General features: G+C 33.9%; 1 protein-coding gene across 7 annotated transcripts in view; it reads right to left on the bottom strand.

Annotated features, from left to right (window-relative positions):
- The window catches only part of TANC2 (tetratricopeptide repeat, ankyrin repeat and coiled-coil containing 2), a 384022-nt gene that overhangs the window by 322845 nt on the left and 44094 nt on the right, over window positions 1-17083 (bottom strand). The window lies entirely within an intron of this gene.

Genomic DNA, 17083 nt, shown 5'->3' with positions numbered 1-17083 from the left:
CTTTAAAGACCTACAGGAAAAAACAGATTTAAATAAGCAACAATCACGGCGCCTGGGAGGTTCAGTTGGTTAAGCACAATGACTCTTGATTTCAGCTCAGGTCATGATCTCATGGTTGATGACATTGAGACCCTCGTCAGATTCTGTGCTGAAAGCGCTGAGGCTGCTTGGGATTCTCTCTCTTTTTTCTCTGTCCCTTCCCTGCTTGTACTCTCTCTCTCAAAATAAATAAACTTTAAAAATAAATAAATAGCAAGCAACAATCAACAGACTGAAAAATAACTTTAGACAGAAATTATGAATGGCAGAAGACAATGGAATGACTTCTTAAAATTCTGAAAGGGGTGATTGGCTGGCTCAGTCGACTGAGCATCCGGCTCTTGATTTCAGCTCAGGTCATGAACTCACAGTTTCATGAGTTTGAACCCCACATTGGGCTCTGTGCTGACAGTGCAGAGCCTGCTTGGGATTCTCCCTCTCTCTCTCTCTGCCCCTCACCTGCTCTCTCACACACACACACACACACATACACACACACACACACACACACACACACACACACTCTCTCTCTCTCTCTCTCTCTCTCAAAATAAATAAACTTTAAAAAAAAATTCTGAAAGAAAATAGATGCCAATTAAGAAATCTATTCACAGTTTAAGAAATGTTTGAAAAATGAAAATGAAATAAAAGTGATTTCAGAAAAACAAATAAAAATTTATCAGTAAAAGAAATACTAAAAACAAATTCTTCCAACAGAAGGAAAATAATACTAGGGGAAAAAAAACAAATGCAAAAAGTAAGAGCTGTAAAAAAGGTAAATATTGGCAAACATGAACAATGACCATGAACAATGACATAAAAATAATTATATTACTATCTTGTTAAGTTTAAAATTTTTAAATGCATGAAATCAACTTAAAAAAGTCAGAACTGGAGTAAATGGGAGTCAAACTTTCTAAGACATCTGCATTATGCAGGAAGTGGCAGAGGTAATAACCTACACCATACTGCAATAACTCAAAATTCATGTAGTAATTTCTAGGATAGCCATTAAAAAAGCTAACTGAGGTGAGAAAAAGAATAATTAAAATATTTCATTGAACCAAAGAAGAAGAGAAAAGGCACAGTGCACATCATTAAAACACAAATAGTAAGATAGTAACTTTAAACTCAAATTATAGTTATTATGTTAAATATTCCCTCTACTATAAGACTACTTATGGTCACAGAAAGATTAAATATAAGATGATGGGGAAAAGTGTACTATCCAAAAAAACAATAAAAAGGAAACTGTCATAGCTAAGCCAATATCAGATAAAGTCAACTTAAGGCAATAAGCACTACTAAAGAAAAAAAAAGACATTTCTTAATAATTAAAAAGTCATACCAACAAAAAGATATTATACTTCTATGTATGAATGGACCCAATAACAAAGCTTTAATATATACAAAGCAAAAAAAAAAAAAAGTTCAAAAAACAAGACTAATAGATGATACAGACAAATCCATAATCACGTGGGAGATTAACACACCTTTGTTAATCACTACAAGATTAAGCAGGTGGAAAAAAATTTTTACCAAGATACAGAAGATTTGAACTATGTGACCAACCAGACTTAATATACATAGTACATTCTTCCAAATAAAAACAGAATATAGACTGTACACAATACACATACCAAAATGGACCATATGTTGAATCATAAAGCAAATCTCATTAAATTTCAAAGGACTGAAGTCTCTGAGAGTATATTCTCTGACTACAAGGCAATTAAGCTAGAAGTGAACAATTTTCAAAAATTGAGAAACTCCCCTACTGCTTGAAAATTAAGTGACATACTTCTAAATTACCCATGAGTCAAAAAAACAAAAGTATATAAATCATCATGGAAATTTAAAAATATTTACAATAAATTATAATGAAAATATAAACTATGGAAACATAGAAAATGAAACTAAAACAATACTTGTAAATAAATGTAAAGAAGAATGCACGTATTAGAAGAGACAAATGAAAATCAATATCTAAGCTTCTATCTCAAAAATTCAAAAACAAACAGCAAATCAAAGAAAGTAGAAGGAAAGAAAGAGTAAAGAGTAGACACGGATGATACAGAAAACAAATCCAAAAAAGGTCAAATCAATGAGCCAAACACTGGATTTCTGAAAAGGAGTAAAATTAATAAACCCCTAACAAGGCTGATCAAAAAATAACAGGGAAATTACAAACATCAGAAAGGAAATAAGGGGCATCATTTTAGTTATTCAAGTCTTTTTTATTTTTATTTTTTAAGTTTATTTTTTTGGTAATCTCTATAGCCAATATGGGGCTCAAACTCACAACCCCGAGATCAAGAGTCACATGCTCTTCTAACTGAGCCAGCCAGATGCCCCAGATATTAAAGACCTTTTTTTTTTTTTTCCATTTAAGAGAGAGAGAGAGAGAGAGAGAGAGAGAGAGAGAGAGAGACAGCACGTGAGCAGGGGAGAGGGGCAAAGGGAGAGAGAGAATCTTAAGCAGGCTCCATGCTCAGCACAGAACCTGACACAGGGCTTAATCCCATGACCTGAGCCAAAATCAAGAGCCAGATGCTCAACTGACTGAGCCACGTAGGCGTCCCTTAAAGGCTTTTTTAAATAGGAACATAATATAACAACTTTACAACAAATTTAACATTTTATTTAAAACAAATTCCTTGAAAAATATAACTTACCAAAACTGACACAAAATTGAGCAGAAAATTTGAAGCAGGCCTATCTCTATTAAAGAAATTGAACTTATCAAAACTCCTCCCACAAGGAAAACTACAGGGCCAGATTACTATATAGATCTACCAAACATTAAGGAACAAACAATGCCAATCTTATAAAATTTTCTTAAGAAAATAGAATACTTCCAAACATATTTTATGAGGGCAGCATGCTCTTAATCCCAAAACCTAACAGAAACTACAAGAAAAGAAAATTACAGACCACATATCTTATGAACATGGACTCAAAAATCCTTAATTGAAGACATGGAAAATTACAAAGGTTACTTAAAAAGAAAATTTAAAGAATATTTAAACATGTAGAGATATACCATGTTCATAGAGTGGAAAGTTCACTGTTGTCAAAATGTTCATTCTCCCTATAATGTTCTAAAGAGACAACAATCTTAAATTCCAGCAGTCATTTTTTGGAGAAATTGAGAAGTTCATTCTAAAATGCAAACAAAATGCATAAAATGCATACAAAAGAGCCTACAATATCCAAAGCAATCTTGGAAACTAACAAAAAAAGCTACAGCATTTATACAACCTGAGTTCAAGACTTACTCTATAGCTCCAGAAATCATGACAGTATGGTACTCTCATAAGTATCATCAAGCAGATCAATAGTACTAAATAGGTAGCCCAGAAAAAGACCTACACTTAGATGGTCATTTTTTTTTTACCAAGTTATTAATGAGTAAGTAAAGGAAAGTCTTTTCAACAAGTGGTGGTGGAACAAATAGATATTCACTTTAAAAAAATTAACCTTGATCTGTGCTTTACACTATACATGAAAGTTAATTCAAAGTAAATCAAGCATTAAACATCACATAAACGTTAAAATCATAAAGTTTTTAGAAGAAAACACTGAAGAGTATCTTCATAATTTAGAGATAGGCAAAGGATTCTTAGTACACACAAAGTAATAACCATAAAAGAAAAACATGATATATTTGGGCTTTATTAAATTTTTAAAAAACATGTACTTATAAAAAATTAACATCACCAAAACGAATAAGCAAGTCACAAACTGGGAGAAATTATTCACAAAACACATATCTAACATAGAACTGATATCCAAGATAAGGAACAACTACAACTCAGTAAAGAGACAGTCAAATTTTTAAATGGGTGAAAGATCTGAATAGACACTTTTATAAAGAAGATATATGAATGGCCAACACACATATTGAAAGAGATAACACAATTTGTCACTGCAGAAATACAAATTACAAAGAGCCAACACTATGCTTCACTAGAAGAGCAAACTTTTCAAAGACTGACAATATCAAATATTGACCAGGATGAAAAGCAACTGAAACTCTTAATATATTGTTTTAGTGTAACAGTATAACTGCTTTGGACAGAAGTCTAGCAGTTTATTATAAACCTAAGCATATACCTATGACTCCACCCATTATATAATCCAGGAGGAATTACAACATGTGCATAAAAAGATTAGTATTGACAATTTTCATAGCAGCTTTATTCATAACGGCCAAAAAGTAGCCCAGGTGTCCATCAGTAGGAAAATGGATAAACTGTGGGATTTTCATACAGTGGGATACTACTCAGCAATTCATATATTCATATATTCAACAACACAGACAAATCTTAAAATATAATATGCTGAATAAAAGACTCTTACATGAAAGTGTATGTAGTAATTAATGGTAGAAAAAAATCAAGAGTAATGATTGTCTCTTGCATGTCGATGTGAGGATTAACTGAGAAAAGGCACAAGGAAACTTTCCAAGATAATGGTAAATTCTGTATCTTGAAGGAGTTTGGAATACACAGACGTATGCATCTGTCAAGATTCAGTAAATGTTCACATCAGATTAAGTTTACTTATTTTTGAGAGAGAGAGAGCGCATAAGCAGGGGAGGGAGAGAGAAGGAGAGGCAGAGGATCTGAAGCAGGCTCCATGCTGACAGCAGACAGCTGGATGCGGGGCTTGAGCCCAGAAACCATGAGATCATGGCCTGAGCCAAAGTAAGAGGCTTAACAGACTGAGCCGCCCAGGCACCCCTCAATTTTTATTTTCTTGAAAGAGAATGAAAAACTATTTTCTTATGTGTAAGATTTTCTATGAATATACAAACACCAACAAAATATGTAAAATATTCTATATGTATGATCTCTTTTAGTCCCCAACGAAACCTCAAGATGGGTGGTATTTGCTTTGTTTTAAAGAAAAATTTGAGATAAAGGAAAGTAAAATAGCATGCTTATAGTTATACAGCTAATATAAGCTTAAGACCATATTTGAACCCGTGCTTTTGGTCCTCCTCTTCAGTGCCTATTCTTATACAAGGGACACAATCTATTTAAAACATTAACTGAAACTATGAAAGTTCTAAATCTAGTGATCCTAATTAAAAGTCTCAAGTATTATTCCATTTGACTCTGGTTTTTGAAATAATGCCTTTTAACTCATTTTACCTTAATCTAATGAGTTAACAAAAAAAAAGAAAGAAAGAAACATACTGTTACAGGTTGGCTTTAGTCTTTGCAAATGTACCAAGAAAAATTACGACAAAACACACTGAGGAGGAAAAGAAAAGATATCCTGCTTTAGTGGACTCTAGGACATCCTACCCAGATCCCTGTAACAGGATCAGAGTACACATTCCTCAGGTGTTAATTAATGGCTCAGAGCTGTTCCCACCTTCAGAGAATGATCTAGGCTAACTAGAGCCACCAATGTCTTTTTAATACAGAGGTACAAAAAACCATCTCCTTTAACTCAAAGGGGGACAACATTGTGGTATGACTTATGCTCCAAAGCTCTCACCCAACTCTTCCTACGCTTCATTTTTCTTCAAATACTCATCTGTAAATGATATACCTGTTTGTCCCCCCACTAGAATATAAGCTCCATGAAGACATGAAAATTGCCTGTTTCATTGCTGCAAACCCATAACTGGAGACTAGTGCCTGGTAAACAATGGATGCCAAATAAATATTGATTGAATTAATCAATTATATTTCTTCAGTTTGTATATCACTGTCCAAATCAAATCCCTTATAAGGGAAACCTGGTCTTAACTCTTTTTATCCTCAATGCCTAGCTCATGGGAGGCTCTCAACACTTCTTGAATGAGTAAATAAATGAATGAATAATTGAGCAAAGAACTGCATTCATCAGATTACTAACCTGTTAAAGAGGTAAGGGGACACAATACAAGTAAATTTCAATAGACAAGAACAGGTTATGAATTAACTATAACAATGGGCACTACCTAGAATGATTAAGCACCAGGGAAACAGAAATTCTCTAGGCAAGTTCAAATATTTATATGAGAAACAGACAAGAAAATTCTAGTCATACTTCAAACTTCTGCCTAACTCAGAAGTTATATAGCTATATACATATAACTTTGAATATGTATGTACAGTTCTTCAAAGTCTCAAAATGAGAAAAAATTAACAGCACAGATTATGTGACTAAACCATTATTTAAAATTTACTAGACCAGGAGCCAAACATAAATAAAAATCTCATGTCTAAAAATAAGCCAAGATAATATTCTAAGGTTAACTTAAGTAAAAAACCATGATGTATGCAATAAAATAATTACAATGATCACTTTTTGAAGTGTAGAGATTTTTTTCTTTGCTAGTCCTAAAATATTTTATAAAAGTTGACTGAAATGTATAAAGAATAAAATGAAACATAAAATACTTATTTAAAACTAATTATCCATCTCATAGTTATACTTTGATAAAATGACTTTCTTATTCAAGATAACACATCACCAGAAAATTTATTGTAATGAAATATTAATATAGAAACTCCACAAAATTGAAGCTAAGTGGGAAATGGCAATTTCATCTAATTGGATTTATGACAGTAATATATGGCTAAATTTCATCTTACTTTTTCCAAATTATATATCCAAATTTAAAAATGGTAACTCTCTCAGGAGAAATCATCAGATAAATTCCTGGCAAGTAAAAGTCTCTGGCAGTAAGATACCAAAGAAGCCATTCACATCCCCCCAGTCATTTCTAATTGTCTTAAACTTAACTGATTCAAACATTATGTTATCTGCATGGCCCCTAAGCATTTTATGCTTATGACACCTGATCTAAACCATTCAAGAAAAGTATTGACTATTTTCTAAATGGTCCACCAAGGCTGGAGACTCAACCTATTACTCAATATAGTCTTACACTATTTTATTCATAAAAATGTTTATGTAATAATAACAAAATCAAATTAACTATTAAGCACTTCTTCACTACTCAGGCTAAATAATTATGGTATTCCCATTAGCTTTTCCACAGAGGGTATCTTTCAGTATAAGCCAGCTTTCCAAAAATCTTTTTCTATATCCTTTTCCATTTTGAGTGCTTGGTATTATTTTTATTCTCATTTTTGGTTTTGTGATGGATTGGCTTATTCTTATATTTTTGTTTTCCAATTCTAGAAACAAGTTTCTTGACATTAGAACTATGCCTAGTGGATAAACTACACCATTCAAGTGCTTTTAAAGTTCCATGGGATCTGAAGAAAATGTTTCAAATAGTAAGAAAATAAAAAGTAAGGAAAGGTAATAGAGTAAGACATTATCTGTAGAACTCTAATTACAAAAACAAGAATGCATAGTGATCCAAATGATGGATTAATGAGTATTATCTTTCCTTACCCAGACAACCAACAAAACCTCCTTTTATGATTTTCTCCACAATGCTAATTTGGATAGTGCCTTCAGAGTCCCCTTGAAAACAACCTGTTGGTATAACTATGAAAAAGTAAATTATATATGTTTAAAGTAAATGTTACCCATTTTCCAGCATGTATCAACCTAGAGCTTCCCTTCAGAGAAATTTCTGTAAGGGAACAAAACATACACAATCACACATTTACAAAATTTCAAAGAAATTTTTAAATATTGTATGAAAGGATGCAGTGGTTAATGATGTAGATGTGATGGAAACGTTGAAAAAAAGTGGTAATATTTTATAATACATGGTTTTAATGAAACATACTAAAAATTAACACATATACTTGAATTTTAAAAATACATATTTTAAAAATATCTAAGAGGGCATTATTCCTTACACCCTTCCAAACCTTCCTCCCCATTAAGCTAAGCTGCCTAACTTCTAAATTTCAACTCAAGCAATTATTTTAGCATAGGTAATGTGTCCAGATGGATTTACAATTGATGAGTTCTCAATTCATCCCAGATTCTGGATCTTTATATCACAGACCAAGGATCAATATGTCCTCAGTTTGCCATTCCTACCCAACTATAGCTACAAATACCACCTGAGCCCCTGAGGTGCACTGCCTAGGAAACAATGCCTGGGAAACAACCCAGATGAGATAATAGGATTTAGAAAAGGTATTCAGTGGATAAATTGCTTTATTATTACACAGTATTGTTCACTACAAAAAACAGGGGGAAAAAAAGAAGGAAATAGAAACATCTGGAATTTTCTAAAAGAATGATTCAACAATGAAATAAATTATCACTACTATGTCCTCCTTTGCTTTTCTTATCACTTTGCCTTAAAGTGTTGCATCAACTTTCAAGACACAAGTTTGGTGACACCAGCTTTCTAGCCACTGTTTTTTGTTTTTGTTTTTTTTAAGCCCTCAGAGAACACATTTGAGAATACAGGAATTTTCATTTTCTGCCCAAAATGTCAGAGAAGAATACTGTCAAAGGAAGACGTTTTACAAGTATTAGATGAAAAGATGAATACAAGGAGACAACAGCACTCTCAACTCTGATGAAGGTGAAATTGATCACGTAAAAAATCTCAGCCTATGAGTCTTCAGATAACCTTATGACAGATTAATTTTCTCACATTCAATAATCAGTGAGTGAATCCTAGAAATGCAAGGTCATTCACAGAAATGAACCATCAATATATGAAAAATCAATCAATGTAATACACCATACTAATAAGGGACAAAACTCTAATAATCACCTCAACAACAACAAAAAAAGCATTTGACAAAAGCCTATACCCTTCTATGACAAAAACACTAAACACACTTAGAAGAAAATTTCCTCAATCTGATAAAGGGCATCTATGAGAAACCTACAGCTAATATCCTACTTAATGCTGAAAGACATTACTTCCCCCCAAGATTAAGAATAAGACAAGGGTGCCTGCTGTCATCACTTCCATTCAACATTGTTACAAAAGTTCTAGCCAGGGCAATTAAGAAAAAGAAACGAAAGTATCCAAATTGGGAAGGAAGAAGTAAATCTATCTATAGTCACAGATAACATGACCTTATATCTGAAAATTCTCAAGAATCCACCAAAAAAACCCATCAGAGCAATAAGAGAATTCAGCAAAGCCGCAGCACACAAAAATCAATTGTATTTCTATACACTAGCAATGAAGATCCAAAAATGAAATCAAGAAAACAATTCCATTTACAAGAGCAATGGAAAATGGAATTTTTAAAAATTTAGGAATAAAATGAGCAAAAAAGCACAAGACATGTTTGCTGAAAACTACAAAGCATCATTGAAAAAACTTTAAAAAGACCTAATTAAATGGAAAGACACCCATGTTCATGAATTGGAAAGCTTAATGTTGTTGAGATGGCAATATTCTTCAAATTGATCTATAGATTCAGTGCAATACACCTAACAAAATCCCAGCTACCTTCTTTGCAGAAATCAAGAAGTCAATTCTAGAATTCATACAGAAATACAAGGGATCCAAAATAGACAAAACAATCTTGAAAAAGGACAAAGTCAATAAAATAAAGGCCCTCTCCCAAAGGCATCCATATTCTAACCTCTATGATTTACATGACAAAAGGGACTTTGTAGAAGTGATTAAGTTAAAAAATTTAAGAAAGGGAGATTATCCTAGATTTTATCTAGATAAGCCTAATGTAATCACAAGAGTCCTTATAACAGGAAAAAACTGCAGAACAATCTCAGAAGATGAAATGACAGAAGAAAGGTCAAAGTGATGTGGCCATAAGCCCAGAAATTCAGGTGGCTTCCAAACAGTGGAAAAGGCAAGGAACAGATTCTCTCCTAATGCCTCCAGAAGGACTACAACTATGCTAAAACCTTGTTTTTAGCCCATATACAACCCATTTCAACCTTCTGATCTCCAGAACTGTAAAAAATATAATATCTTAGTGTTGTTTTAAACTACTAAATTTATGGTAATTTGTTACAAGAACAACAGGAAATGAATACAATCACAATAGCAACAAACATGTATAACATAGTTATTATTACCACATAACAATGTCTCAAACACCTATAAAAGCATGCAGCTGCCACACTAATAATGTACCTGTCCAAGTTTCTTCTTATTTAAGAACTGTTTATTATACTACTCTAGATCTATCTTTTTATATGTAAAAGCAAAAGTTCTCAGTTCTCAGGGAAAACAGTTGATTTTTTTTTTTTTGAGGGGAGGCACCAGTTTAAAGTAATTCTATACTTCTTACATCAAGTTATTCCACATCATTTAACTCAGCTCTATAGTCAAACCAAAAGACATTCAACTAATAATACATAGTTGTGACAAAAATAAACCTCACACACTGATTAAAAATTTACACCATAGCTATAAAGTTCACAAGACACCTGAGTCTCATAACATATCACAAAAAACAACAGCATTGGGGTGCGCCATGGATGTGCAAGGTGTACAGAAATCTAAATCTTAGCCTCAAATCTTGCTATTAACCTATACAATGTTAAAGGTTTCTAGTTAGATCACCAAAGAAAAAGATGGGCACATAAATAGAAGTGTGGCATGCAACAGCACAGGAAAATATACATGAAACTTTTTTCCTCCAGATTTTAGGAAGTGGTTTCAACAAATATGGTGATACAGATGAAGGCTTTTGAGTTCTAGGCATCAATTTCCTCTGGTCTTTCGTTTCCTTTCACCAAATGAGAATACTGGACCTATCATTTCAATCACTCTGACCAAACTCCCTAGCCCCTTTGTTCTCTGGTTCCATACACCAGACAAAAATCAAAATTCAAGCTGATTCTACTCTGCCAAGGCCATTAAGCACTACTGGAGAAAAGTCATGTCATCAGACTAGACTAATACACTAGAAATCCACAGCTGCAAATTTCAACTGACCCTTTTCACTGTTTAGCAATTTACTGTTTTTCTCTAGTCAATTCCTTCTCAACACTGTTTGACCTCTCATTTCTCTCCATCACTCTCAGCCAATGGTTTTGGCTCCTATTAACACAAAGAAAAACACATGTCTTCAAAATCATAAGAACTCCTTCAACTACCTACCAACAAACCTACAAATTTAAGCCAATTAACACACCTTCTCCTCCTATTAAAATAAATATATTAATTAGGTGAAGGGGATTGAGAGTATACTTATCTTGATGAGCACTGAGTAATGTATAAAATTGCTGAATCACTATATTGTACACCTGAAACTAATTTAATACTCTATGTTAACTACACTGGAATTAAATTTTTTTTTAAAGAAAATCATATAAATTCCTTCCAGAAGGAAGTGTTATCAATCTAAATAGGATAAAAATAAATGTACTCTGTCACTAACACTATAAAAATAGATAGGCAGATAGATAAATGTATTACTTTCAAATTCTCTACCTTTGCTCTATACTCCACCCGCTTCCATTCTTCTTGGGACCTTTTATATTTTTACTTCTTCTGTATTTTGAACTTCTTCCGTTAATGACTCCTTCCATCAGCATTTCCCTATGCTCAAAAATCCTCTCAACTTTAAAAAATAAAAATCCTTTCTTAATACCTCCCTTTCTGTTAATTGATTGCCATTACTCTGTCACCTATTATCTGGATATCACTCTCCTCTAATTGTAGCTACTACTTTCTAGCCCAGTAAATCAGCATTGTCACTAAGTTGTTTATTCATCTTTTATTCTTTCTAATTCACCTAACTTTTCTAACCAGTCAGAATATACCTTCACTCATGCCACAGACTAGATTAGTCCGCCAATTATAACTCCCAATATTTAAACACCCTGTTCCTTATCTTTTATAACACTAATAAATTACAATGTTCAACTTCCACACTAAACATACGAGTGTCCTATGAGGCAACAGACCATGCTTGTCATGTTCACTGCCATCCTTGTACTTACACTGACTGGCACATTCTAGGGGCTCAATAAATCATGAATAAATGGATGGCAAAACCAAGACCAAGCCATCCCCTACATCTGGTGATAAACATAGAAAATATTGTAAATCAATATGAAGCATATTTTCTTAAAATGCTTCAGAATAAAGGGAACATGTACCCACTCATTCATTCAGCAAACATGTATTTTCATGCTACCAAGCACCAGGTACTGTCCTAGGTGCTAATGATAAAAAAGCAGTCCATTCTCTCATGGAGTTTATGATCCAGCTAATCAAAGGAAAGGGATGCCCTTTCGAAGGATCTAATTCGAATCCAAAAGACAATACAGTAAGAGATGGCCTTCATAAAACAGGGACAGAAAACAACCATTTTCTTTAAAAAAGCATGAAATTGGGGCGCCTGGGTGGCTCAGTCGGTTAAGCGGCCGACTTCAGCTCAGGTCATGATCTCGCGGTCCGTGAGTTCGAGCCCTGCGTCGGGCTCTGTGCTGACAGCTCAGAGCCTGGAGCCTGTTTCATATTCTGTCTCCCTCTCTCTGACCCTCCCCCGTTCATGCTCTGTCTCTCTCTGTCTCAAAAAAAAAAAACAAAAAACAAAAAAAACCCAAAAAACGTTAAAAAAATTTTTTTTAAAAAGCATGAAATTAAAAGATAAAAAGGGAGATAAGAGACATAAGGAAGGTTTATCTAAAAGGTAACACACACACACAAACATACACACAAAATCCACAGTAGATATGTATGAGGAAGAGGTGATACTGTGAAAAATCAATCAATTCAGCAATGCAGGGGGAAAGTTTGATATACTTAATATATATTTGATATACTTAATATATACGAATATACCTGATATACTTAATATACCAGAATCAGAAGCCAGCTCCTGATAAATACTAATCTGCTTTCTATGGATTTACCTATTCCAGATTTTTCACATAAATAGGTTTCCAATTATTTTTAAATATCATAATTTAAATTTTTCTTCAAAAAATCATTTCTTCTAATTTTTTAATCTGTAAACCAAAACTTACATGCAATATCCTCCTGCTCTTAATCTTCATTATATATGTAGTTAAATCTCTTGTTCTCTCCTTCCTTCAACTAAGAGTTATCATTTTCTACTATATATCAGGCAATATTCTAGGTATTAGAAATATAAAGCTCTATTTTATTTTATTTTACTTTACTTTTTACTTCTTTATTTTATTATATTTTTATTTCATTTATTTTAGTGTATTTTGAGAGTGGGAGGAAGTGGCAGAGAGAGGGAGAGAGAATACCAAGCAGGCTCCATGCTGCCAGTACAGAGCCCGACACAGGGTTCAACCTCACAAACCATGAGATCATGACCTGAGACAAAATCAAGAGTTGGATGCTTAACCGTCTAAGCCACCCAGGCACCCTGGAAATATAAAGCTTTAAAACAAAAGCCAGACAAGATTTTTGCTCTCTAATTTAGAAGGGAAAAGAAACAATAAGTAAACAAATGAATACATGATCTAATTTCAAGGAGTGAAAAATGCTATGAAGACAAATAAAGAAGGGCAACATTTAAAGAGTGAGAGAAGGTGCTATCTTACACAAATAAGATCAGGGAAAGTTTGTCTGAGAGGATGACATTTGCAGAGATCTGAATGAAATGAGGAGGTAATCTTTCAGAATGTATATGAAGACCGAGGCCAGAGAAAAAGCAATTACAAAAATACTGAGGCAGGAATGAGCTTGGAATGTTCAAGGAACAACAATGAAGTCCAATGTGGCCGGAGAAGAATAAGAAGGAATGGTAGATGAGGCCACAGAGATAGTTAGGGTTCAGATTTTAAAGGGCACTGTAGATCTGGGTAAAGACTGAATTTTATCCTCATATGATGGGACACCACTAGAGAATTTTGATGAAATACTGGTCCATAAAGAATAGATTGCAGGCACTCCAACTCTTAGATTGAGTAGCCCAGGAGATTATGAGGACTACCACCAGGATGACAGAAATGACATGCTATCTGGTTAGAAGTGCTATATTTTAAAGATATAACTTACAGGATTTGCTGATATGGTGATATGAAGTGTGAAGACATGAGATGAATGTTGTTTATAAATATTTTCTCCTTTTCCTTGGTCAGTTACCTAATATTCTTATCAAAAAAACAGATTTTTGGTGTATTTGTTAAATCTATTTTTAAAAGTTCTACTTCATTGACTTCTACCTTCATGTTTTTAAATTCCTTTCTTTTACTTTTTTATTTTGTTGTTTTTATCCGGTTTCTTAGGTTCAGAGTTTAATTCATTTCTATGTTGTGGGCTTTAATTCACTTATACATTATGGGCTTCATTCTAAAACTGTAAAGTTTTCTACAAATAGCACTTGCACACCTCCAACACTCCCCACAGATGTTCACTTCTATATATAATCTATCATTCTGCTGATTATCTTTTAAGCTGGGGCGGAGGTGGCAGGGAGGGATTTTAAGACAGAGTTTTAAAATTTCCCAAGTATTTCAATTTTTTGTTGTTTTAGCTCTTCCTTTTGTAGTCAGGAATGTGTTTCTTAGATTTCTCTTTGCAAAATTTGAGATTTTGGGGGGCCTAGTACATGTTTAGTTTTCAAAAATGTTCCACTGCTTTTTAAATGAATGCTCTTTGTTCACAGGCAGGATATGATAAAAAGGTATTCAAGCATAAGAAGAGAAGAACTATACTAGATGGCTTTTATGAACACAGCACTACACCACAATGATCAAAAGGATACACTTGCTGTCCTACTACTTCCTAGATATGTTATATTGGGCAAGTTACTTAAACTCTCTATATCTTACAGATGGCTGTGAAATTAAATAATTCATGTAAAAACTTAGCACAGTGCCTGGCTTATGAAAAAGCCCATTATATATTATTTTTTATAGTAAAAGTCCATTAAATATTGGTCACTATTATTTTAGGAGGCTTCAAAGTCAAAAATTGTATAACTATTTTATTAAGATTTAACAAAAATAAAGACATTTATGTAAATTAGAGAGTCAAACATACTGCTATCTCAGCTTGTCTAACTCCTACTCATCCTTCAAATTTTAGCTCAGACATCTCCCAGAAGACTCCCAGGACTACCCCAGCCAAGTTCTGGTTACCTATCCCTCCTTTGTCCTTCTCATAGAATAAACACTTACATTCTATCATAATTGCTTTTTTAACTGTTCCCTCTACTAGCCTATGAATGCAAAAATTCAATTTTTTATCTCTGCACATTCTGTGTCCAACACATAAAAGGTGCTCAATAAATATTTGCAAAATGAAGACATAAACTAACACAGTAATAACTAGATTACAAAGAAAATGAATTGCAATGACATCTTGCCCTAGTCCATCCCCTCCCAGGACAATTAGCAAATCTCACACACACACACACACACACACACACACACACACACACCCCACATCACACCAGGACCCTGATGATCCATACAAACCCAGGATATAGAGATTATCAATGCAATAATAATTCACCAGAGTTCTGCTCTAAGAGGCAATTGATATTAGCAACATAAAGATTGGTTTACCTTATAAATATATCATTCTGAAACTGAACTATTTGCAAGAATTGAACGACCCGTACCCCCGTCTTGACAAAAACACCCCTTTTTAGTGAAACAAACAGACATGGTTTCAGAGAAACACATTATTGGGCTGACAGCCATAATGAACACAGTGAAAAATTCCTCTAAGCCTTATCTTCTGGAAGTGAGAAACACTCAGAGGACTCCTTGGTAACAGTAACCTAGTTTCTGTTACCCTGCGAATATACAATGTTCTGATAAATTATATCCATCACAAGAACTTCTCCCATTTGTTGGAAAAGAGGATCAACAAATAATCTTTGAACCCCAAATTGGAAATACTCAGAATCCACAATGCGTTAGACTCAACCCCACAGCATTCTTTCAAATATCTCCTATCTTCCCCGAGACTGGTGAGATAGCAAGTGAAAGTTTCAGTTAAGAAAAGCTACGATGAATAAGCCACAACAATTTTTCAGTTGGTCTATCTGCTGTACCTGGTTCACTCAACAAATACTCACAATATCTGAATGGAGTGGGACTCATAAGATGCACTGCGGAATGCCCAGGATTTCTGAAAGAAGCTTAGGGTTAAGAAAGTAGAAGTTACTACACTTCAGCAGTATGCTGGCCCTCCAAGCCTGACCAGTACCGATGAACTATTTGCTAACAACTGTGAAACTATAATTTTATAAAAAGAAATACAGTAAAACCTTGGTTTGTGAGCATAATTTGTTCCAGAAACACACTTGTAATCCAAAGCACTTGTATATCAAGGCAAATTTCCCTATAAGAAATAATGGAAACTCAGATGATTCATTCCACAACCCAAAAATATTCACATAAAAATGATTGCAATGCTGTAATATAATACAAAATAATAAATAAAATACAAAATATAAAGAAAATAAATTAACCTGCACTTACCTTTGACAACCTTTGTAGCTAGTGTGAGGGAGACAAGAAAGAGGAGGGTTATTATGCAGGATGACATAGGAAATCACTGCTATCTACTGGCTCAATGGAATCTTTTTCTTTTTGTGCAACTTTAACAAGAAACCTATCCAACAACACTTGCTTTTGCCTCTTTTTGAAGATTTTGTAGAAATGCGACACTGCATTGACGATCACACACAATCCCACAGCCAGAGAGAGAACCATTGCCTCAGTTGTGATCATGGGAGTTCAGCATCACATCACATACTACTCACATTGCAAGACATCACTTATTTCTCAAGTTAAAAATTATTAGAAATATTTGCTCATCTTGTGGAACACTCGCAGAACAAGTTACTCATAATCCAAGGTTTTACTGTATATACTTAGTCTTCGACTTGTTCTAGGCACACTGCTTCTAAAATCCTTGTACTTTGCTAAGAGAGTGGTAAGGTTATTTTTTGTGTTAACGAGATGACTTTGGAAAGCCTCTGGATAACCTAAGAATGAGGGTTGGTTGCCAAGAGAACCAAACATGTGATTGGATAGAGTTGGAACTTTTAGTCTCACCCCACAGACTTTGGAGGAAGCAGAGAAGGACTGGAGTTTGAATCAATCACCAATGCCCAAAGATTTAATTGATTGTGTGTATGTAATGAAGTCTCCATAAAAACCCAGAAGGATGGGGTTCACAGAGCTTCCACCAGGTTGGTGAACACATGGAGATTTGGGGAGT

This window comes from Prionailurus bengalensis, chromosome E1 (assembly GCF_016509475.1).
Source record: "Prionailurus bengalensis isolate Pbe53 chromosome E1, Fcat_Pben_1.1_paternal_pri, whole genome shotgun sequence".
Lineage (NCBI taxonomy): Eukaryota > Metazoa > Chordata > Mammalia > Carnivora > Felidae > Prionailurus > Prionailurus bengalensis.
Note: the sequence above shows the minus strand (reverse complement) of the source record. Positions and strands in the feature narration are given on the sequence as shown.